General features: G+C 39.8%; 1 protein-coding gene and 1 pseudogene across 1 annotated transcript in view; one reads left to right on the top strand and one right to left on the bottom strand.

Annotated features, from left to right (window-relative positions):
- Positions 1-25678, top strand: part of LPIN2 (lipin 2) — a 93433-nt gene that overhangs the window by 3854 nt on the left and 63901 nt on the right. The window lies entirely within an intron of this gene.
- On the bottom strand, positions 17341-24461 carry LOC119470808 (annotated as a pseudogene).

Raw genomic sequence — 25678 nt, 5'->3', positions numbered from 1 at the left:
AAAAAAAAAAAAAAAAAAAAGAAAATGAGGAGGAAAGAAGGCAGACTTCATTTAACTTATATTACCTAACAACAGGGTTACATTGTCAGCTCATTTTTCTGTCTTCATTTTACCTTTGTGCAAAGCCAGGGTATATGTGATCGTTATAAATAGTTTCTTTTAAAATTCTTTTTAGATTATTCAGGTCAGATACATAATTGGAAAAACTACATAAATGTGTTAGAAAAGGCTGGGGGTGGGGTAGCTTCCAGAATGTGGTCTTTTAAAAATCCATTTGGTCAGCACCGTAGAAAAGGTTTTTGTTTTTTTTTTTGAGATGGAGTTTCAATTTTGTTGCCCAGGCGGAGTGCAATGGCGTGATCTTGGCTCACCGAAACCTCTGCCTACCTCATTCGATTGATTCTCCTGCCTCAGCCTCTGGAGTAGCTGGGATTACAGGCATGCGCCACCACGCCTGGCTGATTTTTTGTATTTTTATTAGAGATGAGGTTTCTCCATGTTTGTCAGGCTAGTCTCAAACTAACACCTGACCTCAGATCCACTGGCCTTGGCCTCCCAAAGTGCTGGGATTACAGGCCTGAGCCCAATATGCCTAGCCTGAAAAGGTTTTTTTTTTTTTTTTTTTTTTTTTTAAATCCACTTGGAATGTGGTACCTATTTTTGTAGTCTTTGAATTTAGAATTGTACTACTTAGTGTTCATATTTACCTGTCATGTCATATATTTTCAACATGAACTATCCACAGTCAGCTTTTTCTGACTTTTCTTTGGAGGAAAAACATTGGTTCACAGGTAAGCACACCTTGTGATGATTGGATAGCTGTGGCCTGCCTTCCTAACCTTGCCTTTTTCTGATTTTTTTGCAAATATAAACAGTTTAGAAAATCTTTATTTTGGTACTTAATTTTCTGAACAATAACTATTAAATTTGACTCCATTGCCTTCATTTCATATCTTTGTTTTTTGTACCAATTCCCTTAATTTTCTTGTTTGATAATATGTGTATTTGTCTGAACTGCTTTATTTTTTTCCGACCAGGAACATTATAAATTAATTAGTGATTTATAAGTTGTTTTTAGCTTTTAGCATTTTAAAAATTCTTTCCTGTTCAAGAATCTAATGATCCATTCTAACTCGATTTAGCAAATCTGCATTTCTCATTTCAGTTTTCTTGTGTTGATACTGTTGTTGTTTTGTGCTCTTTGTATTGTCTTGCATTTGCTCTCAAGTTATCTGTGGCTTTCCTCTGGGCCTTAATCAGTAGTAGAGTAAATAAAATAATATTTCCTCAGTTTTCTGACACTCCCTGTGGATAATGCTAGTTTGCCTCATTTGCAATCTAAAGGTTAAACTAAGGGGAGGAATAGAGAGGAGATGGAGAGTGTTGAATGGAGGTAATAAGAATCTAGCCTTGGGTCAGGAGTGGTGGCTCACACCTGTAATCCCAGTACTTTAGCATGCTGGCAGATGGATCACCCCGAGTTCAGGAGTTTAAGATCAGCCTGGCCAACTTGGTGAAACCCCGCCTCTACTAAATATACAAAAGTTAGCCAGGCTGGTGGTACACGCCTGTAATCTCAGCTAGTCAAGAGGCTGAGGCAGGAGAATTGCTTGAACCCACGAGGAGAGGAGGTTGCAGTGAGCCAAGATGGTGCCGCTGCGCTCCAGCCTGGTGACAGAGTGAGACTCTGTCTCAAAAATAAATAAATAAATGAATAAATAAATAAATAAAGTGGATATGAGGCCTGAGCTCTGGAGTTCGAGACCAGCCTGGACAACATGGCAAGACCCTGTGTCTCCAAAAATTAAAGCCAGGTGTGGTCATGTGGGCACCTATGATCCCACATACTCGGGAGGCTCGGGTTGGCGGATGGCTTGAGCCAAGGAGTTGAGGCTGCAATGAGCCATGTTCATGCCACTGCTGGATGACAAAGTGAAACCCTAAGTCTAAATAAGTAAATACATGAATAAATGGGAAGGAAGGAAGGACCTAGATTTAAAAATTATTTGGTTGTGGTGGTTATGACTTAGCTGTATTAGATGAAGGGAGGAGCTAAAGATGGGGAAAGCATCCTTCAGAAACTTTAAAGTTGGAACTGGTAATTTTACTGCCAAAAAAAAAAAAAAAAAGATAGATGTATGGTACAAAGTAACTTTGTTAGTGACAGATTGAGTTTCTGCATTTACTTATTTCTGAAATAAATGAAAGGGATAACTGACCTTAGAATATTGATTTAAACTTATATTTTATTTGAGACGGTCTCACTTGGTCACCCAGACTGGAGTGCAGTGGTGTGATCTCAGCTCACTGCAACCTCTGCCTCTAGGGCTCAAGCGATCTTCCCAGCCCCTCTAGGGCTCGAGCGGGGCTCTACCAAGTAGCTGGGACCACAGGCACACACCCCCATGCTAATTTTTTACTTTTCTGTGGGACAGGGTATCACTATGTTGCCCAGGCTGGTCTCGAACTCCTGGGTTCAAGTGATCCACCCATCTTGGCCTCTGAAAGTGCTGGGATTACAGGTGTGAGCCACTGTGCCCAGCCTAAGCATCTGTTTTTAGATTTGAAATAAGATGATCTCTTTTTATAAAAGGAATCATAAACAAAAAAGTTCATTGGTTAGTCTGGGATTGCAGTTTAGCCTGGAAGACTTTTTCTATACCTCTGACTAAACAGTAGAATTTTATGATGACCAAGATCATCCTCATCTATTCAGTGCATTATCATATGACATTTATGGCTCCTGGCAAGATACATATGTTCAGCTGTACTGGAGACATGGCTTTAAACTTATTCTGAAAGGGAGGTGTTCATAATACAAACAGCTCTCAAAAAGTATTTGGAAATAATTTATTCAATATAAGGTCGTCTCATCATTTGATTATATGGTTTTGAGTTGCTGTCTAGTATGTGCCAGCAAAACCATCAGATCATTAATATGAATTAGAAGCTCTGAATCAGAGCTGCTTGAATTGCTATGAGTATTTTTCCTAACAGTTGAATCTATAAACCTGTGGTCATTGTAAAGCAGTGTGCTTTTCTTATGAGCCAACATAAGTCAAGGAATGTTTGGGCTTAGTTGAAGCATCATAGGGGATATAATATATTTTGTGTTTGTTTTAGGAGGCTGTGATAATTTTTTCTTTATAAACACTCGGAGACATCTGTTCACATATTACATTACTTTAAACTCTTTCAACAGTTTTTTTTTAAATGAATAATAGGTACCTATTTGACATCATAGCCATAATGTCAATTTATATATAAACTATTAAAGAATAAGCTATTTAGAGAAATACTGCTTAAGAGAGAAAGAGAAAGCTTTCTAAGCTTTCTGTTTTTATTATTTAAAATGTTGTTAAACAAATGCTTTTTTTTTCTTTTTTTTTTTTTTTTTTTAAGAGACAAAGTCTCACTCTCACTTAGGCTGGAGTGCTGTGGGGCAATCACAGCTCACTGTAGCCTTGACCTCCACAGCACAAGCAATCCTCCTACCTCAGCCTCCCCAGTAGCTAGGACTACAGGCTTGTGCCACCATGCTTGGCTAATTTTTTTTTTTTTTTTGAAATGGAGTCTTGCTCTGTTCCTAGGCTGGAGTGCAGTGGTGCAATCTCAGCTCACTGCAACCTCCATCTCCCTGGTTCAAGCAATTCTCCTGCCTCAGCCTCCTGAGTAGCTGGAATTACAGGCGCATGCCACCCACGCTAATTTTTTTGTATTTTTAGTAGAGATGAGGTTTCACCATGTTGGTCAGACTGCTCTCAAACTCCTGACCTCAGGCAATCCGCCTGCCTTGGCCTCCCGAAGTGCTGGGATTACAGGCATGAGCCACTGTGCCCAGCACTTGGCTAATTTTTGTATTTTTTTTTTGTAGAGGTGTGGGCCACTGTGTCTGGTCAACAAATGCTTTATAAGAAAGGACTTATCTTTTGTTGCAGGATTTTCTAAATGGCTCAACTGATTAAAAATAACTTACCTGGGTAGCATTATTTGAAATACAGAAATTTGGCATTTTGGGGTTTTTAATAGCTAGTCTATCCACTGAGATTCTTAGTCTGTTGTAAAATGGCGCTGATGCCTACTACTTAGGAACACTAGATATTTCGAGGAGGTGTTTAATATTTGTAAAAGATTATCATTATTACAGTTACCTTGTGGAACAACTTCTTTAGGCATTTTGCTAAGTTTTTTACATATCTCTTTTAAGAGTCACAACAACCCTACAGCATACAGATAATAATGCTGTTTTCTAGGTGAGGACTCTGCAGCTGAAAGAGATTTGCCAAAGGCCACAGCCATGTGGCAGCGATGACCTGACTCCCCCCATTGCCCTTGTTCCTATGCTGCCCCACTGCCCGAGGACTCTGACAGTTCCTGTGCGTTGGTCTTATCATCCCTAAATCAATTTTTAGCATTTTGTTTTTGCTTTATTATTATTGTTATTTATAGAGATGAGGTCTCGCTGTGTTGGCCAGATTGGTCCCAAACTTCTGGGCCCAACCAGTCTTCCTGTCTCTACCTCTCAAAGTGCTGAGAATGCAGACTTGGGCTACCATGCCTAGCCGTTGTTACTTTTATTAGGTAGAACTGGAGAAGCTGTATTTTTTTTTTTTTTTAAAGATAGGGTCTCGCTCTGTTGTCCAGGCTGGAGTAGTGGCAAGATCTCAGCTCACTGCAGCCTGGACCTCCTGGGATCAAACAATCCTCTTGCCTGAGCCTCCTGAGTAGCTGGGACTGCAGGCGTGTGCCACCATGCCCGGCTAATTTTAGTTTTAATAAACATAAGGGTCTTGCTGTATCAGCTGAGGATGTTCTGGAACTTCTGGGCTCAAACGATCCTCCCACTTTCGGCTCCCAAAGTGCTGGAGAGGGGAGCAGTTACAGGCATGAGTCACTGTGCCCTGCTGAGACGCTTTTCTTTTTGTGTTGTTTTGTTTTTTTGAGACAGCCTCTTGCTCTATCACTCAGGCTGGAGTACAGTGATGCGCGATCTTGAATCACTACAGCCTGTGCCTCCCCACTTTAAGTGATTTTCCTGCCTCGGCTTCCTGAGTAGCTGGCATTACAGGCACCTGCCACTACACCCTGCTAATTTTTGTATTTTTAGTAGAGACGGGATTTTACCCTATTGGCCAGGCTGGTGTCAAACCTCCTGACCTCAAGTGATCCCCCTGCCTCAGCCTCCCAAAGTGCTGGGATTATAGGTGTGAGCCACTGCACCTGGCCAAAGCTTTTCTTTATAGATATTGGCATCTATAAATTGGTAACAGAGGGATAGCACCTACTTTATAGGATCTGTGGGTTTTTCTGGGTCATTTATGTTTTCGAAGGCAATTGTGTCAAGGAGAGAAATAACAGGACAATGGAGGTGATTTGGCCCTACCACGCCTACTTGATGTGCTCTGGAATGAATTGGACAAGGTGAACCTGATGTTTTTTTTGCCTTCCTTTTATAGCACGAGCCTGTCACTGGGCTGAGACTGGATTGAGTGTCTATTTCTCATACAGTGTGACCCTAAACAAGCTAAGTATTGCTCTTGGGCTCATCCTGATAGAAAGGTGACTGTTTCAGTTTTGGGGAGGAGGAAATGGGCTCAGTGGGACTGTGTGAGACATTGTGTGTCAGTATCCAACATGGTGCCTTTCTTCTCTTAATTTTGACAGTTCCTGATTTGAGTAAGTATACACCATGATCCCTGGGTTACATGAGACTGGACTGTGTGTAGAAGGATCATTAAGTTAAACAATTTCAGAGTTGAATAGAGCTTCTAGTCTTTTACTGTTCAGAAATCTGGGTCCCATCACATTGTTGGTGGCCAGTGGAAACCCCTAATACAATTGGGTATCTGAATTCTTTCTGAGCAGATTTGTCTTTTGAACTAGGGTTTTCTTCACTGTATCATTTGACTCACATCTGCAGATGAGCTCCCCACTGACAGTTTTAGTGGTGTTTTACTTAGTGTAATTGAATAAATGAATGATGTATCAGTTCTGATGAAGAACCTTTCATTAAACAAATATACTCATATACCTTTAGGAATTCCCAAATTCATGAGTATACTTTTTGATGTATCATTTGCTCACTTTTCTCTTTTGTAATAGGGAGATAACAATACCTACTTGACAGGCTGGTTCTGAGGATTAAATGAGGTCGTGTGTTAAACTAGAGCCAGCAGCCATCTCTAGGTCTTGCTAGGCCAGAGATGCTGGTGTTGAGAGTCACAGGGCAAAGGGCGAAAGGTGAATGAACATTCCTCTTGCCCCGAAGTTGCTCATAGTGTCATAGGGAAATCAAGTAGGTCTGCTTCTGCATAAAGCAGGGTTTTATGAAACAGGGACAGGGAGGGACTTAGAAGGGAGTACTGCATGGTGATTGTGGAGAGTCTGAGGAAGTATCTTGGAGATTCCTCTGGGCTATACTTTTCATGTGAGAATTTAATGTTTAGTTGGAAGCCTATTTTTATCTTGGAGGAAAACGTTGTTTCATGTGTTTGCTTAGAATTTCTTTCTTGACCTAGAAGAAAGAAATTTCTTTATCCTCATAGTGCCAAAGTTAGCAATTTTGTACAAATCTTATGCACAGTGTGTGTTTATATGTAAGCCTTGTGATTTTCGCCATCATTTCATCTGTGGCCACATGAATTTTGTTAATGTGTGGGCCTGTAGGAAGAACCTTATCTTTGTGTTTAGAATGGAGCTTCTAGAAAGCACAGTTGTCTATACCTAGTATATTGCAGGTGAGCATTTAACTAAAAGAAAAAAATTTGCTAATTAGTTCATCAGGCCTCTGACATTTTTTTTAATAAACTTGAATAATTGATTTTCATTAGAATGGACACCAATTTCCTTAGATTATAAAACTACATGAAATTTCATTCTCTACCAGTTGAAATACACAGGTACTAGTATACCTATATCGTTACCGTGGTTTTTTTTCTTTTTTTTCTTTTGAAGGTCATCCTTTTAAATGCTGGCTAAATCTTTCAGTATTATCCTTTACCGTCGAATGGAAATGGACCTCCCCCACCAAGTGTGGTATCTTCATGACAGTCGAGGAATAGGACTTTTGTTTTAGGACATCTCCCTGTCCCAAGCGAGTGAACTAGGTAACCTAACAGAACTTTGTTGTATTTAAATTTCTTGGTTTGTTTGTTTTGTCTTACTAATGAGACATGCCTAAAGGTCAGATGGACCTCAGGTGCTGGTCCTGAGAGTTGGAAAAGAGCTTTTCCTAATTAAAAGCAAAACAAAAACAAACAAAACCCTACAACGGTTATATTTGTTTGGTATTCATTTTTTCCTTCCCTTAGTACTTTTCATTTCTGTAAACATGATTCTTACTTATTAGGCTATGTCACGTAGTAGTTCTGTTTATCTTTTAAAATCTTAAGTATATTATTTCTATAGGTAATTTAAACATTTAAGTACATAGTACTGTGAGGTTTATAATGAAAAATCTCAACTCTCTTTCTCATGGCTGACTACTGCTTCCCAGCAAAAGCTTCTTTCAGTTCTTTTCTGTTGCTTGTGGGAGTTGATTCCATGCTTGTATGCGTACATTACTGTAGCTTGTTTTTTTCATTTTAGACATTCTCTATTGATTTCCTACTCCGCAAGATGAAGGTTCATCTCTTACATAACCCTCCTCTCACATATGTTTCTTTATACTAAGCTCTCAATATCATTTTCTAATTTTCTTAATATTCATTGTTTATGTTTTCAAGGCTAAAGAGTGCTCACAAGTAAGCATGTGCAATGATTTTATTTCTTCCCCAGTTCAAATTTTTGTTTTCTCTAGAGTCAACAGTTATTTTGTTGATCCACGTTTCTTAGTGCCAGTCAACAAATTCAGGCCTCCAGTTTCTGATAGGACTACAGAACTCTGCAGTCAACACCTCACTCACCTTTGAATCCCAGTAATTTCCTGTGTTGGGTTCTGAGTCCTAGATTATGCGTTGTCTTCTGTCTTGGAGTGCTTCCTCATTTTGGTGGAGCACATCCTCCAGCAGCCTTTCAAGAAAGGTTTTACAGGGAGGAAATTGTTTGAGAGCTTACGTGTCTGAAAATGTCTTTATTTGAGCCTCCTTCCCAGTTGATAGGCTAGCTATAGAATTCTAGAATGGAAATCGTTATCCAATCTATTTAGAATTGTTAGTTTTGAGAAGTCACCATTTTTTGAGAAGTCTCAAGGCTTTTTAATTTGTCTCTCTCTCCCCTCTTCCCCCTTTTCCTGTCCTTTCCCCCCTCCCCTCCCACCCCCTTATTTATTAATTTATTTTTTTTTAGCACCTTTACTTTGTCTCTTTTTAAAGTATCTCATCATTATCTCTTGATGAAGTGCCTTGGTTTGGGATTTGCCATGTCAATTTTTGGACGAGACACAATATCCTAGGAGGGAACCTGGGAAGTACCCTTCTTACCTTGCTTCACAGTGAATCCTCACCCCTGGCCTTATTTCATTACTTACACCTGGATAGCAGGCAGGTATGTCACCAGAGTCTCCACAGGTCAGAGGGCATAAAAACACCCAGAGACTATAATGGGTACTTATCAGGCCTGGTGAGGCCTCTCCCCACAGGTAGAATCATCTGTAGCTGTGTATACTCATGATGTTGGGGAAGTGGCTGGCAGTAGGTGCCATACAGCTGATGGAGGGCATGGTATGTATTTTGCTTTCTGTAGCTGTGCCCATATGATGATTTTGGAATCCTTCCTGTAGCCTTTTTTTTTTTTGGACGGAACTTCACTGTTGCCCAGGCTACAGTGCAGTGGCAAGATCTCGGCACACTGCAACCTCCACCTCTCAGGTTCAAGCGAGTCTCCTGCGTCAGCGTCCTGAGTAGCTGGGACTACAGACGGGCATGCATCACCACACCCAGCTAATTTTTGTATTTTTCTAAAGTAGAGATGGGGTTTCACCATATCGGACAGGCCGGTCTCAAACCCCTGACCTCATGATCCACCCGCCTCAGCTTTCCAAAGTGCTGGGATTACGGGCATGAGCCACCTCACCTGGGCTGCGTAGCCTTTAACGTTGTCTATTGGTGTCTTTCTGTCTTGACTGCCTTTGGTGGAGTCCATAACAATGCAGGTATTTCTTCATCCTTTGATCTGGGCACTTGGTAGGAACTTTAAATCTGGAAAATCATGTTTCTGACTCCAGGAAATTTCTTGTATGATTTATTTGATAATATCCAACCCCTGTGTTCCCCTACCTTATTTTTTCTCCTGTTTCTGTACTTTAAAAAGCCTACAAGTCAGATATTGGGGCCATTTTGGATTCATACTCTGATATTAATCTTTTTTCTCCTTTTACCCATTCCTTTATCCTTGTTGGATTTACTGGGAGATTTGCTTTCTACATTTTTGTCTTCTTTCTAAAAGAAAAAAAAAGCAGAGATAGGGTCACTGTGTTGCCCAAGTTGGTCTTAAACTTCTGGCCTTAAGCAGTCCTCCCATTTCAGCCTCCTAAAGTGCTGGGATTATGGGTGAGACCCACCGTGCCTGGCTGTTTTTTAAGTTTTGTAGAGACAGGGTCTAGCTATGTTTCCCAGGCTGGTACTTTATTTTCCAACCCTTCTATAGAATGTCTCATTTTACTAGTGTGTTTTAATTTCCGAGAGTGCTTTCTCATTCTTCGATGCTTATTTTTATTAGCATCCTCTCCTAGCTGCTGGTGGGTTGCTGGCGGCCTTTGGCATTCCTTGGCTTGTAGGTGCATCACCCTGTTTATATTCACATGGTGTTCTTCCTGTGCGCATGTCTGTCTCTCTGTCCAGATTTCCTCTTTTAATAAGGACATCAGTCCTACTGGATTAGGGCCAGCCCTAATGACCTCATTTTAACTTGAGCACCTCTGTAAAGATCCCCTTTGCAAATAAGGTCACATTCTGAGCTACTAGAGGTTAGGACTTCAGCTTTTCTTTTTTGGAGGACAAAGTTCAACCCAAACAGTGGGTTTTGAGAGTGGAGATAACTATACATGTGACATCCTCTGGGTTTAACAGGATGTCTAGTTACAGTAATATTTTTAAAGATGTTTTTAGTTACATCTGTCTTCACTAATGACCAGAAAGAAACTCTGAGGGAAGTAGTTTTTAGATTACAACTGGAGACTTTTGTTTAGACTTATGACTGCTAAAATTTCTGCTTGTTCCTGAATGTTTCATTACAGTATCTGAGTCGTCTCATGTTCACTCTTGATTTCTAAAGTCATATGAAGGTTGGCAAAATGACTAAAGAAAGAGCAGCAGCAGTGTCTTATGAGAAAGTAAACCCTATCTATATCCCAGCATAGTTATGTAAACATGTTAACCAGGTTCTCATGCTCTGTCCCTTCATGTCCACTCTATTTCTTTTTTCAGATATGAGGCTTCTTGGAGCTTTGTTGCTTAAAAAAAAAAAAAAAAAATGTCATATACTTTTCTGGGCTCTACAACCCTTTTCTTAAAGTAGCCCTTCCTGCCCTTCCTCCCTGTCTTCTGGCAGCAGCACCCTCTTTTATTTCCTTTATAATAGTTGTCCCAGCCTAACATATGTTGTTGTTGTTGTTTCTCTTCCTCCATTAGAATATAAGCACTACAAGGGCAGGTACCTTGTCAGCCAAGTTCATTGCTTGATCCTCAGCTCTCAGAATAGAATAGACACTGCTGTTGAACAGATTAGTGAGTGAAACAGTCTTAGTTTTCTGACTTTCAAGTGCTGTTTCACTGACTTGCTGTTGCTCTTGGAAGTCCTTCTCTCTTGTTGAAGTAGCTTAGTATGCAAGTCAGCTTGTGATAACACACTGGTGCAGCCTTACTTGGCATTTGTTTTGCAAAGCTACTTAAAAATAGCCCAAATCTGCAGTGGCTCATGCCTGTAATTCCAGCACTTTGGGAGGCCGAGGCGGGTGAATCACGAGTTCGGGAGATCGAGACCATCCTGGCTAGCATGATGAAACCCCGTTTGTACTAAAAATACAAAAAATTAGCCAGGTGTGGTGGCATGTGCCTGTAGTACCAACTACTTGGGGGGCTGAGGCAAGAGAATTGCTTGAACCGGGGAGGCGGAGGTTGCAGTGAGCAGAGATTGTGCCACTGTACTCCAGCCTGGCAACAGAGCGAGACTTTCTCATAAAAAGAAAAGAAAAGAAAGAAAAGCCCAAATCTGAGTGATTGGTGGCATTGATTGCAGCAGTACAGTTGGTATGGCTACAGCCTTTCCTTTTATCCACCCAAGTGACCTCCCAGAGCCAGGAAAGGGAGGTTCCCTTCACATTTCTGAAGATTCTGTTGTGGTCCCAGTGAGTACCATGCAGAGTTTATAAAGCAGGGCGTGAAACTTGAGCTGTGTTTTGATTGGCATTGGGAAAGACTTCTATACCTCCCCTTTCCCCAGGACCCTGTGCAGACACAGGCATAGGATGCCTGGAGCTGCCTGGCTCTGGGAACTCTGCCTCATGGTCACGGTGTTTTGTTTAACTGAGACAAGGAGACATTTCCAGGCACTTCCAAAAGAAAGAATAGAGAAGTAGTGAATTCATGCTTACCGATCTAGCAGACTTCCCTCTGGGAAACTAGGGCATTGCATCCTTGAGATGTAAAGGCAAGAGGAATTGGGAATGTTTGAAAAGCTAAGTGCGTGGCATGGGGGCAAGGAATCCTCCTGGCTACTTCTATGACATCAGCTAAGTAAGCTGATGAGTTGGTGATTTTTGTTTTTTTCTTTTTGAGTTACAGTGCTTCCAGTAATTATGGAAGAGCCTACTCTCCCCCTACAGGAGTCATTAAACAGTAATTGATGCTGTATGTGAAGTTGGCGAATTGTTTATGCAGCAGAAGTCACCTTTTGATTAGAATTGTGGCACTGTCTTGGTTTCATTGTGGCATACTGCAGAGTTATAGGCATAGTGGCCTGGCATTCTGATGATGTCTTGAAAATGACTGCTATAGTTTTGACTTCATTAATATTCCTTTGAATTTGAGTTATGTTTAGAAAAATACAAGCTTCCGCCGGGTGCAGTGATTCATGTCTGTAATCCCAGCACTTCGGGAGGCTGAGGTGGATGGATCACATGAGGTCAGGAGTTTGAGACCAGCCTGGCCAACAGAATAAAACCCGTCTCCTCTGAAAAAAAAAAAAAAAAAAAAAATGAGGCTGGTCGCGGTGGTTCATGCCTATATTCCCAGCACTTTTGGTGGCCGAGGTGGGCAGATCACCTGAGGTCTGGAGTTTGAGACCAGCCTAGCCAACATGGTAAACCCTGTTTCTACTAAAAATACAAAAATTAGCCAGATATGATGGCGGGCGCCTGTAATTCCAGCTACTCAGGAGGCTGAGGCGGGAGGATTGCTTGAACCTGGGAGGTGGATGTTGCAGTGAGCCGAGATCATGTCATTGCACTCCAGCCTGGGCGAGGAAGTGAGACTCAGTCTCAAAAAAAACGAAAAAAAGAAAAATACATATTTATGAAATGTACAAAAGCCTCCAAAAATGAAATGTACATATTTATGATGTGTTGACTCTGGCACCTCTTATGCAGAAGTTTACAATTAGCTTTGCATTTCCCAGCAAACATAGCAAACTTGGTGCCATTGGCGAGATCTTTGTAAAACCAACTGATGCTTTGTTTGGAGAGGGTGGGATGTGGGTCTGTTGTTCTGGGATATATATGATATTCAATAGGTAGATAAAGATATTATCCTGGGAGGAAAGCAGGTAGTTACATCTTTTCTGCAGTGTCACCATGCCTGTTGAAATGGAGATGTTGGATGATATAATTGATGGACATTATAAATGAACCAATGTAACACTTTATTGATAAGTCTAAAGTTTGTCCGTAAGAGCTAATTACCTCTAATTTTTCAGTTTTCCCTCCATTATACACATATAATAAGGAAACTCTTGGTACCCTGCATAAAAATGTGACTGTGAAGGAATGTGACTAAAAATTTACACAATGAAATGTACTTTCCACATTAGGGGCAGCATATACATTTCATCTATGCTATCATTCTGGAAAACATTTTGAAATACACCTTCATTTTTAAATTGCTTTCAAGAGTCTCACAAAGTATCCTTTTATCCCCAGTGGTGGAAAATCTTTACCCTTCAAGGTAGATTAGGTTTTTGGAAATAACCAGAAGCCATTTAAACAACATCTGATGAACTATGCACATTGGGTGAATCATACTTTTGGACTATAAGAGCTGTGTGACTATATGGTATTGACATTCCTTTTTATCCTATGTAGCACCTAAATTAAATTTAAAGATAGGTCTTTCAGGAAGAAAGAGGAAGTTCTCATATCATGTTGCACAGTGGTATATCAGTGGAATGAATTTATTGTAGTCTTCAGAGGTGATTGATTTAAAAGGCAATATTCATGTTAGAGTGTAGATGTGACTAAACGGTTTTACACCAAAACTTAGAAGAAGAGAAAACACTGGGACAAATACACTAAGAGTGGGGTTCAGTTGCATGAGTCTTAAGGAATAGGGAAATGGTTTGGGAAGTTAAAACAGATGCAAAGAGCTGATGATTGAAGCATCTAGACTTAGAAAGTCATTTGTTTCCTTTCCAGTGTCCCTCACTAATAGCTTCTTGATGGCTGGAATCCTATCGTAACAATCATCTGCTTAACCCTTACTGTGGCATAGGTCTTGGATCTATTCAGTTCATTGTTCTTTTTTAATGAAAGGAAGGAAGAAAACTAACATTTATTAAGCAGCTGGTAGTTTTCAGGCACCATCTCATGGGATCCTCACAGCAGCCCTACCTGACAGATGCTCTGCCTGACCCCTGCTATCTAAGGGGGCCTGTGAGGCTTAGGTTGAGCTGAAGCTGAGAAAGATTCCATGCTGGGGGTCAGAGGCAAGTGGGAGAGCTGTGGTATAAAACTCTGTCTGAATTCAGCCACGTCATGTGCCTGCTGGCCCACCCCTAACATGTTTATGGGGATCCAGCCAGAACAGGCTTATCAATACAGGGCCACATACCATCTGTTTAAACCACTGGTTTTCAGCTGGGGACAATTTTGTCCCCGGGGGACATTCAGAAATAACCGGAGACATTTTTTTGGCCATCACAACTGGGGAGGGTGCTACTGGCATCTGGTGGCCAGGGAGGTTACACTCCTCACCTCCCAAGCAAAGAATTATCTGACCAAAAATGTCAATATGCTTAGATGAGGAAACCTAGATCTAAATTATTAAAAGCTGTAAATCCAAAGAAAAGTTAAATGTTTGAGGGGATGGGTATCCCATTTACGGTGATTTGAGCATTATATATTGTATACATGTATCAAAATATTATCACATGTCCTCCCCAACTATGGTGTATCATTAAAAAAATTTTTTTAAGCTATGAATCCAGTCACCACCCTCATGGCCTGGCCTCCATGGCCACTAGGTGCTCTGCAGAAGTCTTGTCCTTTACTAGCTGCCCTGGGGAGCCTGAGCATAGGTCTGCTGCACAAATCTACACGGACCTGCAGGGGACAGGTCTAGGGGCAGCTTGGCTTCTTATAACCACCTGTTCCCTTAGCTAAATTGTCTTCCAAAAACTTTCCTAGAGGTCTGAAAAGAAGAAGAAAAACACTTACTGCCTTTGTATTTTGAGTTTCTGATACACAGAGCCTTCTAAAGTGCAGGACCCAGGACTAAAGGCAGTATTGGTACCTGAAATATTGTAGGCACTGGGAAAATTTTTGAATTAGGCTTGCATTTATGTACATTCTGCACTACTTCATTTCAAGGACTGTTATGATGTAAGGCTAGATTGAGCATGTTTTACTGCTCTGGCTGGTAAGTAATTGACTTTTTCAATACCTATATGCTCTCATCTTTCAAATAGCAATGTGGTTTAGAGCCAGGGGCTCTTTACCTGGGGTCTACAGACTAACCATAGAGGGGTCCCATTGGATCTTTAGAGCACAAATCTGTGTATGGTTGTGTGGGTATACATGTATGCTGCTGGTTTGCATGTTTTCTGTAAAGAGGGTATATTGCAAAGCTTAGTTGAATTCTCAGACGTGTGAATGGCACAAATTACTTATGTACTATATGTATTCTCTAGATGTTTAGAAGCTAAGATTAGGAATTTGCATTGAGATTAGAAGTGGATTTGTTGTGGTCCAATGTAATTTTTGACTGAAGGAAGAAGCTCTCTGTTGTGTATAGGTATATGTAAAATGAAAGTTACACATAATGTTTTGTTGAAATTATTGCTGTGGAATCACCAAGTTCATGGTAAAACTAAGTTGTGGGAAATACTTTGCTTAGTAGAGTTGAATGTTTAGAAAGCCATAGTTTTTGAAATGTCAGATTGTTTTACCTAGAAGGATACATAGAAATTATCTAGAAATTCACTTTTTGGGTGAAGAAATTGAGGGCTAATGATATTCAATGAGTTGCTCAAATAACCTAGCAAGTTTGTAACAGTATAGGAATAGAAGATGATATTTATAGCCAAGAATGAATATATTCTCATTTTAAACTATGGACTGTATTGACATTGCTTTATATTTCAATTAGAGTCTTATTACATAATTTTATTCCTCTTTTTCTTCTTCTTTTTTTTCCTTCCTTCCTTCTTCCTCCCTCAGGGTCTCACTCTGTTTCCCAGGCTGGAGTGCAGTGGCATAGTCATGGCTCGCTGCACATTCAACCTCTTGAGCTCAAGCCATCCTCTCACCTCAGCCTCTGAGTACTAAAGATGCTTACCACTACACCTGTGCTAATATTTAAAATTTTTTTTATGGAGAATGAGATCTCACCACTGTGTTGCCCAGGCTGGTCTTGAACCCCTGGAACTCAAGTGATCTTCCCACCTTGACCTCCCAAAGTGTTGGGATTACAGGTGTGAGCCACTGTGCCTGGCTCCATTGCATAATTTTCTTGTTGTAATATTCAACCATTTTCTAATGTATGATTTAGTGGTATTAACTACATTTACTATGTTATACAACCATCACCACTATTTCCAACATTTTTCATGACCCCAAACAAATTCTGTAACCATTAAGCAGCAACTCTCCATTTCCCCCAGTCCTTGGTAACCTCTGTTCTACTTTTTGCTTATGAATTTGCCTATTCTAGATATTTCATGTAATTGGAATCATAACGATATTTGTCCCTTTGTGTCTGGCATATTTACTTTAGCATGTTTTCAGGGTTCATCCATGTTGTGGCATGTATCAGAACTTCATTATTTTCATGACTGAGTAATCCATTGTGTGGATATAACACATTTTGTGGCTGGGTGCAGTGGCTCACACCTGTAATCCCAGCACTTTGGGAGGCTGAGGCAGGTGGATCACCTAAGATTGGCAGTTTGAGACCAGCCTGACCAACATGGAGAAATCCTGTGTCAAAAAAATAAAAAAAATAAAAAATAAAAAGGATATAACACATTTTGTTTCTCCATTCATCTGTTGATGGACAGTTGTGTTGTTCTACGTTTTGGCTGTTGTGAATAATGCTACCTTGAACATTGGTATACAAATAAATACCTGTTTGAGTCCCTGTTTTCACTTCTTTGCTGTATATACCTGGGAGTGAAATTGCTAGATTATATGGCAATTCTATGTTTATTTTTTATTTTATTACTACTATTATTACTATTTTGAGACGGAGTCTCTGTCACCCAGGCTGGAGTGCAATGGCACCATCTTGGCTCACTGCAACCTCTGCCTCCCAGATTCAAGCAGTTCTCTACCTCAGCCTCCCGAGTAGCTGGGATTACAGGCACCAGCCATCATGCCCAGCTAATTTTTGTATTTTTAGTAGAGATGGGGTTTTACCATCTTGGCCAGGCTGGTCTTGAACTCCTGACCTCGTGATCCACCTGCCTTGGCCTTCCAAAGTGCTGGGATTACAGGCATGAGCCACTGTGCCTGGCCTTATTATTATTGTTTTTTGAGACAGGGTCCCACTCTGGCACCCAGACTGGAGTGCAGTGACACGGTCTCAGCTCACTGCAGCCTCGACCACTTGGGCTCAAGCAGTCCTCCCACCTCAGCCTTCTCAGGAGCTGCAACTAGGTGCGTACCACCATGCCTGGGTAATTTTGTTCATTTTTTGTAAAAACAGAGTCTCACTATGTTGCCTAGGCTGGTCTGTAACTCCAGGGCTCACATGATCCTCCCTCCTTGGCCTCCCACAGTGTTGGGATTACAGGCATGAGCCATTGTGCCCAGCCTGGCAATTCCATATTTAGCTTTTGAGGAACCACCAAACTATTTTCTACAGCGGTTACACCATTTTACATTCTCACCAACAGTGCACAAGTGTTTCAGTTTGTCCAGTTTTCTTTCTAAGATATAGTTTCCTTTATTTGAAAAAAAAAAAAAATTGACAATTTTATTTTTGTATTTCACAATATAAATTAAAACTGCACTTTTTTTGTCCCACTTCTCCACCTTAAAACTATTCTCTCTTTAATAGGAAGGGGAAACACCTTTTCCATATCAGGCTGTTAAGAGAACACCCAGAGTCACAGCAGTGTTATCTCCTGGTGAAGCAAAGCAAGAAATATAAAACTGATATAGGGAGGCCTCCCCTCTATCCTTTCTGTCTGCTTGAGTCATTCCGGGCCACTTGAGCACCATCATGGGATAAGCAGGAGGTCTCATCATTGGGGGCCCAGGCATCATTGGCATGTGGCTTCCCATGGGCAGCCTCATTCCAGGAGCATTGGCATCATCCCAGGAGGAGGGCCCCATATGGGGTGCTGGCATCATGCTAGGGTTAGGAGGACCCAAAAGACTGGAGGGGGAGATGGTATCATTGCCCCTGCCAGAAGAGGAACAGAGATTGAAGTAGGAAATATCTTTCCTTGTTGAAATGTAGCCGTTGTTTTGTCAGTCAGGTTGTCAGCCTTTTCTTCCATTCATTTCTAACAATCTTTCACATTCTCTCCCTGTTTCCTGCCACTACATAAATGGAGAGTCATGGGTGAGGTGTGTGTTGCAGTAGTCACAGCCATTGGCCACTCTGTTCCCTTTTTACAGAAACTGGGGCCATCGTAGTGGGTATGAATTGGTATCTCATTGTGGTTTTGATTTGCATTTCCCTAATGTTTAATGCTGTTGAGCATCTTTTCATGTATTTATTTGCCATTTTGTATATTTCCTTTGAAGAAGGGTTTGTGCAGATGCTTTGCCCATATTTTCATTGAATCATTTGTCTTGTTGTTGTAGGAATTTTAAAATATATTCTGGAGTTAAACTCTTATCACATATGTGATTTGCAAATATTTTCTTCCCTCTATATGATGTATTTTTCTTGATAATGTCCTTTGATGCAAGAAAAAGCATTTAATTTTAATCAAATCCAGTTTATCTACTTGTTGTCACTCATGCTTTTGGTGTTATATCTGAGAATCATTTGCCAAATCCTAGATCATGAAGCTTTACCTTGTGTTTTCTTCTAAGAGTTTTAGGGTTTTAAGTCATTGATCCATTTTGAGTTAATTTTTTAATATGGTGTAAAGTAGGGTTCCAACTTCATTTTTTTCCCCATATAGAAATTTAGTTGTCTCAGCACTTCTGTTGAGGAGACTATTCTTTCCCCCATGCAATGAATTTGGCACTCATGTTAAATATCAATTGGCCATAAATGTTTGGGTTTATTTCTGGACTCTCAAGACTCTTCCATTGGTCTGTATGTCTGTCTTATACCAGTACCACACTGTTTTGATTACTTTAATTTTTTTCTTGGTTTTGTTTTGTTTTTAATATGGTGTAAATGCACTCCATTGCCTAGGCTGGAGTGCATTGCTACAATCTTGGCTCACTGCAACCTCCGCCCTCTGGGTTCAAGCAATTCTCCTGCCTCAGCTTCCCAAGTGGCTGGGGCCACAGGAGCCCGCCACCATGCCTGGCTAATTTTTGTATTTTACTAGGGTTTCACCATATTGGCCAGGTTAGTCTTGAACTGACCTCAAGTCATCTGCCTGTCTCGGCCTCCCAAAGTGCTAGGATTACAGGCATGAGATACTGCACACAGCCTGATTACTGTAACTTTATAATACATTTTGAAATTAAGTAATGGAAGTCATCCAACTTTGCTCTTTTTCAATATTATTTTGGCTAGTCAGGACCCCTTATAACTCTATATGAATTTGAGGCTTTTGGAATTTTGTTAGGGATTGCCTTGAATCTGAAATCGCTTTAGGTAATATTGGCATCTTAACAATATTGAGTCTTACTATTCATGAATATGGTTGTTTATTTACTGAGGTTATCTTTAGTTTTTTTCCCTGATTTTTGCAATTTTAGTTGTACAAGCTTTCTATTTCCTTGATTAAATTTATTCCTAGGTATTTTTTTCTTTTAGATGCATTACATAATGTTTGAGATTTTAAAAATACTTAGAATAGTAAATCTGAATTTCAACTTAAATAATGAGTCCAAGAAGATACTGTGTAAGACATCTTGAGCTCTAGCGGGTTTGGCCTTGGATATATAACATAACCTCTCTCTAAACCTCCATTTCTTCATCTGTAAAATACAGGGATAAAACAAATCTATTTGTCATGAAAAATGTGTAGATTAGAGATAATACATGCAAAGGATCAATTCTAGGGTGTGGCTTAGAGTAAGTACTAAATAAATAGCGCCTGGCTGCCAGGATTGTGTTTTCTTCTATTATTTCAATATAGATACTTACATTGTACTTAAAGTATACTTTTTAAAATTGAATACATTAATTTGTTGCAAAGGCTAATGATTTTTACACAAACTAAATGCCCTATTCCTGAGAGAGCCTTTTTATGTAAAGTATGTTGAGTCTGGAAGAAAAATAAAATGTCACACTTGTTCTGTTTTAGTGGTGCTTTATCCTTAGAGGAGGGAACATTTCTTCTAATGTTGCAGCTTTCAGATGCCTCTTTGCTTTTTGAATCCTGTCTGTGTCTTGACATTACAAGGTTAAATCTTAGACATTACCAGCATTTAACTTCTAAGAGTAGCAAAGCTGGCTTAACTTTTCCCTTTTTCTTTTTCTACTAAGTGCGTTATTTGAGACTTTTCCCCTCACTGAAGAATGCAATGACTGTTGCCATCTGAAATTGGATTCATCCATATGTGTAGAATATAACTTACATATAAAACCTGAGTATCAGTGTTGCAGTTTTTCTTTTTTTTACACATCTTAGTCAAGCTTTAGATTGAAGTAGGCAGATTCACTAAGTCCAATAATCTAAGAATTCAGTTACTTACATTTTAATTTAAATTTCACTAAAGTCTGTTAAAATTCTTCATAACAGACTTAAATATAGCATTAGAATTTCTAAACATTGTGAAACTAAATTCTTTATTCTCATAGCAAAGTATATTAGCCATTCGTGCTGTTTTTCCTGAAGAACGCAAGTGAGCCTGCATTCAAGAATAAGGAATGTTGTACATTCTGATGGGGAAATAGAGTGGCAGGATATAGTCAGGTTGAGGATCATGGAAGTTTGAAAAAGAAGCAGAAATTGGAAGAGAGAGCTGATCACAGAAACAAATCAGAGTTGCTGCCAGATTCTGTTGGGGTCTCATTTAAGGTTACAGATCAGTAATTTATACTGTCAGCCCTCTGCCCTGCTGGCAGCACTCTACTGAAGATTCTTTTTTTTTTTTTTTTTGAGACGGAGTCTTGCTCTGTCACTCAGGCTGAAGTGCAGTGGCATGATCTTGGCTCACTGCAACCTCCCTCACCTCCTGGGTTCAAGTGATTCTCCTGCCTCCCAAGTATCCTGGACTACAGGCATAAGTAACCACGCCTGAATAATTTTTGTATTTTTAGTAGAGACAAGGTTTCACTGTGTTGGCCAGGCTGGTCTTGAACTCTTGATCTCAAGTGATCCACCTGCCTCAGCCTCCCAAAGTGCTGGGATTACAGGTGTCACCCACCGTGCCCGGCTTGATTCTTTATTAAAATGATAATCCTAACTGCTTGAGTGGTATTTTCTTTAAGCCTATAACTTTGATAGAGTGCAAACTAAATCATACATCAACAATAAAGTTGAAGCGGAGTCTGGAGTCAGACCAACCTTGGTTTATATCCTGGCTTCTCCACTTGGCAGCTGTAAGACCTGAGCAAGTTCTCACTGTTGATGATGATTATGTGTCCATAATGTCATTTGTTTGTTTATGTCCCTCATGCATTTATCTCTTGAGATCCTAGCGTGTGTTTGATTATTTGTATGAACTTTATGTGTGACAGAATTATTACATTCTTTCCAAGAAACTATGCATCCAGGAGATTATTGCTAAGTTTCTGGTTTCTAAATACAGTACTTAACATTACAGCAGCCATTCATTTCTATAGATGGAAGAAGGTAGCAGGAAGGAGAGTACCAGCTAATTACAATATCTTTTAAACTAAAAAATTATAATTGTTTGAAAGAGATCACAGCAACAGAATAATTGAAACAACCATCACCAATTTTTCAAGTGGTTGAGAAAATCTTGAATTAGAATTGTGGGGAATCAGCTGTAGAACAGAAAATTGGAGTCAAAAGATGCACCTGAAATGTCCACATGAAAAAAAAAAGTCAAGGAATGTGAGGAGGATGAGGGGTTCCTACTACATGGTGCTGATATATTTTGTGATAATTTTCACTTTTTTTTGGTATTGTCTTAATGATACAATCAACTCTTGCTCACCTTCATATGTTAGTTGTTGCCGCTTTTGGGGGACAAGCTTTAAGCTATCTCACTATTTGATCTGGAGTATAGGAACCTAGCACTGACTTCTTCCAGTACTTTCACTTGGCCTTAGTGTTGTGATGCACTACCATGTTATTATGAGTCTATAACAAATAATTTGTTTCTGAGAAGATTAAAGCAGTACACTTTTAAACTTACTTAGTTTTTAAAAATTTGACAATAGTAAGACTCGCATTTTAACAGGTTTGAGTTTGAATGAAATGAGGGTGATATAACCCTAGTACAGAAAATCATATAGTGTACGTAGGGTGTCATTGCTGTGCAAACTGCTATTCAGAGGTGAAATGAGAGAAGAAAAGGACATATTTAAACAGAAATCGTTATGCAATGAACAGGTCCCCTCTTCACCCCAACCTCTACCCCTATCATTCAACTGAGGCCCCAGGAGCCCTGCCTGAGCAAAACAAGAGTTTTCCATTTCTTTTGGCTTTATTTTGTTGAAAATGTTGTCCAAAAGTTGTGACAGAAGTCAGGCCATAATTCTTGTGATCCTTAACTAGGCTGTTTAGCTTTACTCTCTTAATGTTCAGATGCACTTGACTGCTACAGCCAGGCAACTCTCAGTATCGTCTCTGTCGTCTCAAAATAGTGGGTAAAAGCTTGACGTCTAGAACATTCGTGTTGGAAAGGTTGGACTGCAGAGGTTGTTTGGTTCTAAGCTGCTTAAACTGGGATGTGCACACTGAGCATATTCTAATTCTCATAGTACATGTGTTGCATTAACCTTTGAACTTGGTAGAAGAAAGCTTTGGCCAGTTAGTCTCCCCCCACCATAAAAAAATAGACTTATCAGAATAGATTACAAAATGTGTGAATTTTAAAGATAAATGACAAGTCTTCAAAGTTTATCTTTGGGAGAGTCACTTTAAGCTGGGCCTTTGACCTTGGGAGACCCTCCCTGTTTTTTCTTTTCTGTTCCTGGAAAGATCTGTTTGCATTTGATTATTCACTCACAGTTCAGTGAAATTGCCAGCCACTCGCTATCTTGTTTAGAATTTTGAGATTGTATGAGGATATTATGAAACACTGGAACTTGAGTAAACCATATAACCATCACCCAATGAGCAGTTAAACTACAAATGTTTGAAAAACCCAAGAGAGGTAGCAAGAGGAATTTTATCTTGGTTTTGAATAAAACATCAGTCCCTTTGGGGTTGTTTTCATAGTTTAAACAGTGAATCATAAGTTATTCCCTTTTGGAGAAGAAACACTTCATATGCTTTAGTGTAGATGGTGAGAGCCATTTGGCACTAAATGAAAACAATATTTGTTTCAAGAGAGCTGTGGTCCTTTATTTTTAAAAATTTTCATGATTTTTAAAAATAATCAGAACTTAGTTTTGTCACATCTTCATTGGTAATCCCAGGAGCAAGGTGTTGTGTTTCCACAGTATGGCCGCTGGGGGGAGTACGGTTATTTTCATGTTTTATGGTAAAATAACATTCTGGTGGTGTAAAGGTATTTCTGTTGAACTAGCTTATTACAAATCAGATAAGCAAATTCTAGCTAGAAAGTTTTAAATAAATTGTTATACCCTCTTAAAAAACCCCTGTATACCTAGCCTTACATACTTACGGGATTAGTAGTAGAAAAAAACAAAGAAAGTATATATTTTATTTAGCCTCATTATAAGTTGTGGAATCTGAACAAGATTCTGTTTTTCATCACTAGCATTTTCGCTTTGTTTTCCTCAGACTCTTTTTTGAAAGAGTTAAGTCTTGGGAAAGACTTCCAAGTTCTATGTACTTTTTAAAAAAGATCATTGAAGATGTTAATGCAAAAGTAAAAAGTAGCTTTTCTCAGTATTCATTTACTTTTATTTTAGCCTGTAGAGAAAAAATTTGACAATACAGTAGCGTTTTCCTTTGAAAATCTTAGCTATAATTAAGAATTGTTGGTTGTGATTTTAACATTTATCAAAATCAAGACTAAAAAGTACCTCCTTGCAGATGGGGGGCCAGCCTTGAAGGTTAGAGTGATCCATAGGTTGCCATGGGAGGAAGATGTGGGTGTGTGCCTGTTGGCAACACAGATGTTTAGAAAATGAGCTCACTTCTGATGGGTCCATAGTACATGTTCCCTTCCAGTCAGGACATTCTGGGAGTTACCAGCTATAACAAGAAAACAATACACTAGAAGGAAACCCCAGATGACTGGCCTGGGTCCTGCTTGTTGTGTAAGCCACATTGTAGGCAAGAGTTGCTGAACAGAGCTCTACCCGCTGACCTCTGCCCTGCTGGATCTCCACCACGCTTCACTTGCTAAGCCTTTGGTCTTGTCTCCTGTCAGCCTCCTCCTGCTGATCCCCAGCACGTTCTCTCAGTCCCTGCTTGGCGTAATGAAAGAAAGCACTGAACCAGAAATTGGGAGGCTTCTTGTCCTGGCACTTTTGCTGACCAGTTCAGTAACATCAGGCTAATTACCTGACCTCTTTCTGGGCCTCTGTTTCCTCACATTTAAAACGGATATGGTTTTTGTCTCTTCTTTCCACTCTCCTGACAGTTTTCTCCTTCTGCTATGCAGTTGAATATTTTCTCATCTCTTCTACATTTTGTTTCCTCTGCCCCTCTAACTTTTCTTTCTTTCTTTTTTTTTTTTTTTTTTTTTCACCTTCTTAGGTCTCTCTTTAATCTCCCTTTCTCCTGCTAGCCTCCTCTTCTTGCTGACCTTTGGCTTCTTCCATTTTTCTCCACTGGCAGCACCCCAATATCTGGTTTTTACCATTACCATTTGATGGCAAGGATCCTGAAGTGCAGTAGATCATGGATTAAGAGATTTAAATTTTTATTCATTGCCTAAAATTTAGACCATAAAAACCTAAACATTCTCTTCTGAAAGTAGGAGTTTGTGTACATGATGTATATTGAATTAGATGGCTAGTGATTGGGCACTTTGGTGTACTGCAGGCCCATATTGCTATCTGCTGGGCTAGAAGGCAAGCAGAAAAGCATGCTGCATGCAAGATAAGTTTTCCCATTCCTAATTTTGGTGAAATTGGTTTTTAATTTTGCCACTTAACGTTTTTATTATGTGAACCTTGGTGGCATGTTACCATATTAAACATCATCAAATGCCTATTACTTGGTTGAACATTTGAAAATTTTGTCTTTTGTGAAGTTTAGGTGCAGAGAAAAAGGTTTAATAATGTGAAGATCATTAAATGGCTGTGGATCAGCTAGTACATTGTTGATGAATTGACTAAGTACTTTAAAGGAATGATGAACAATCCTGTTGTCCTCAGTTCTTCCTTAGCTAGAACTTGCCTGAATGTCCCTTTCCCTGCTTCATTCTCAAGATTGTCTCGGGGCCTTACAACAGCACTGTCCAATAGAAATATAATGTGAGCCACATATGTAATTTCCAGTTTTCTAGTAACCACATTTTAAAAAGTGAAAAAAGAAAAACCAAGTAAATGTTATACTTTATTTAACTTAGTATATTCAAAATATTTCAACATGTAATATATATTAGAAATTGTGAGATCATTTTATTCTCTTTTCATTCTTGGTCTTCGAAATGCGTGTGTATTTTACACTTGCAGTACATTGCAGTTGGTGCTGGCCTAATTGCCAGTGCTCAGTAGCCACATGTGGCTAATGGCTATTTGTGATGAACAACACAATCCTAGACAGGTATGAATAAAATGGTGCATCTTAATTCAAAAATCTAATATGTTTGTCCGTGTGAGTTAAGAGTGTTCTAGGCTTTTAGAAAAATTCAGTTAAGGCCGGGCGCGGTGGCTCAAGCCTGTAATCCCAGCACTTTGGGAGGCCGAGGCGGATGGATCACGAGGTTAAGAGATCGAGACCATCCTATCCTGGTCAACATGGTAAAACCCCGTCTCTACTAAAACTACAAAAAAATTAGCTGGGCATTGTGGGGCGTGCCTGTAGTCCCAGCTACTCAGGAGGCTGAGGCAGGAGAATTGCTTGAACCCAGGAGGCGGAGGTTGCGGTGAGCTGAGATCGCGCCATTGCACTC

Source organism: Cebus imitator, unplaced genomic scaffold (assembly GCF_001604975.1).
Source record: "Cebus imitator isolate Cc_AM_T3 unplaced genomic scaffold, Cebus_imitator-1.0 Scaffold41, whole genome shotgun sequence".
Classification (NCBI taxonomy): domain Eukaryota; kingdom Metazoa; phylum Chordata; class Mammalia; order Primates; family Cebidae; genus Cebus; species Cebus imitator.
The sequence above is the reverse complement of the archived record's forward strand: the minus strand, read 5'-3'. Positions and strand labels throughout refer to the sequence as shown.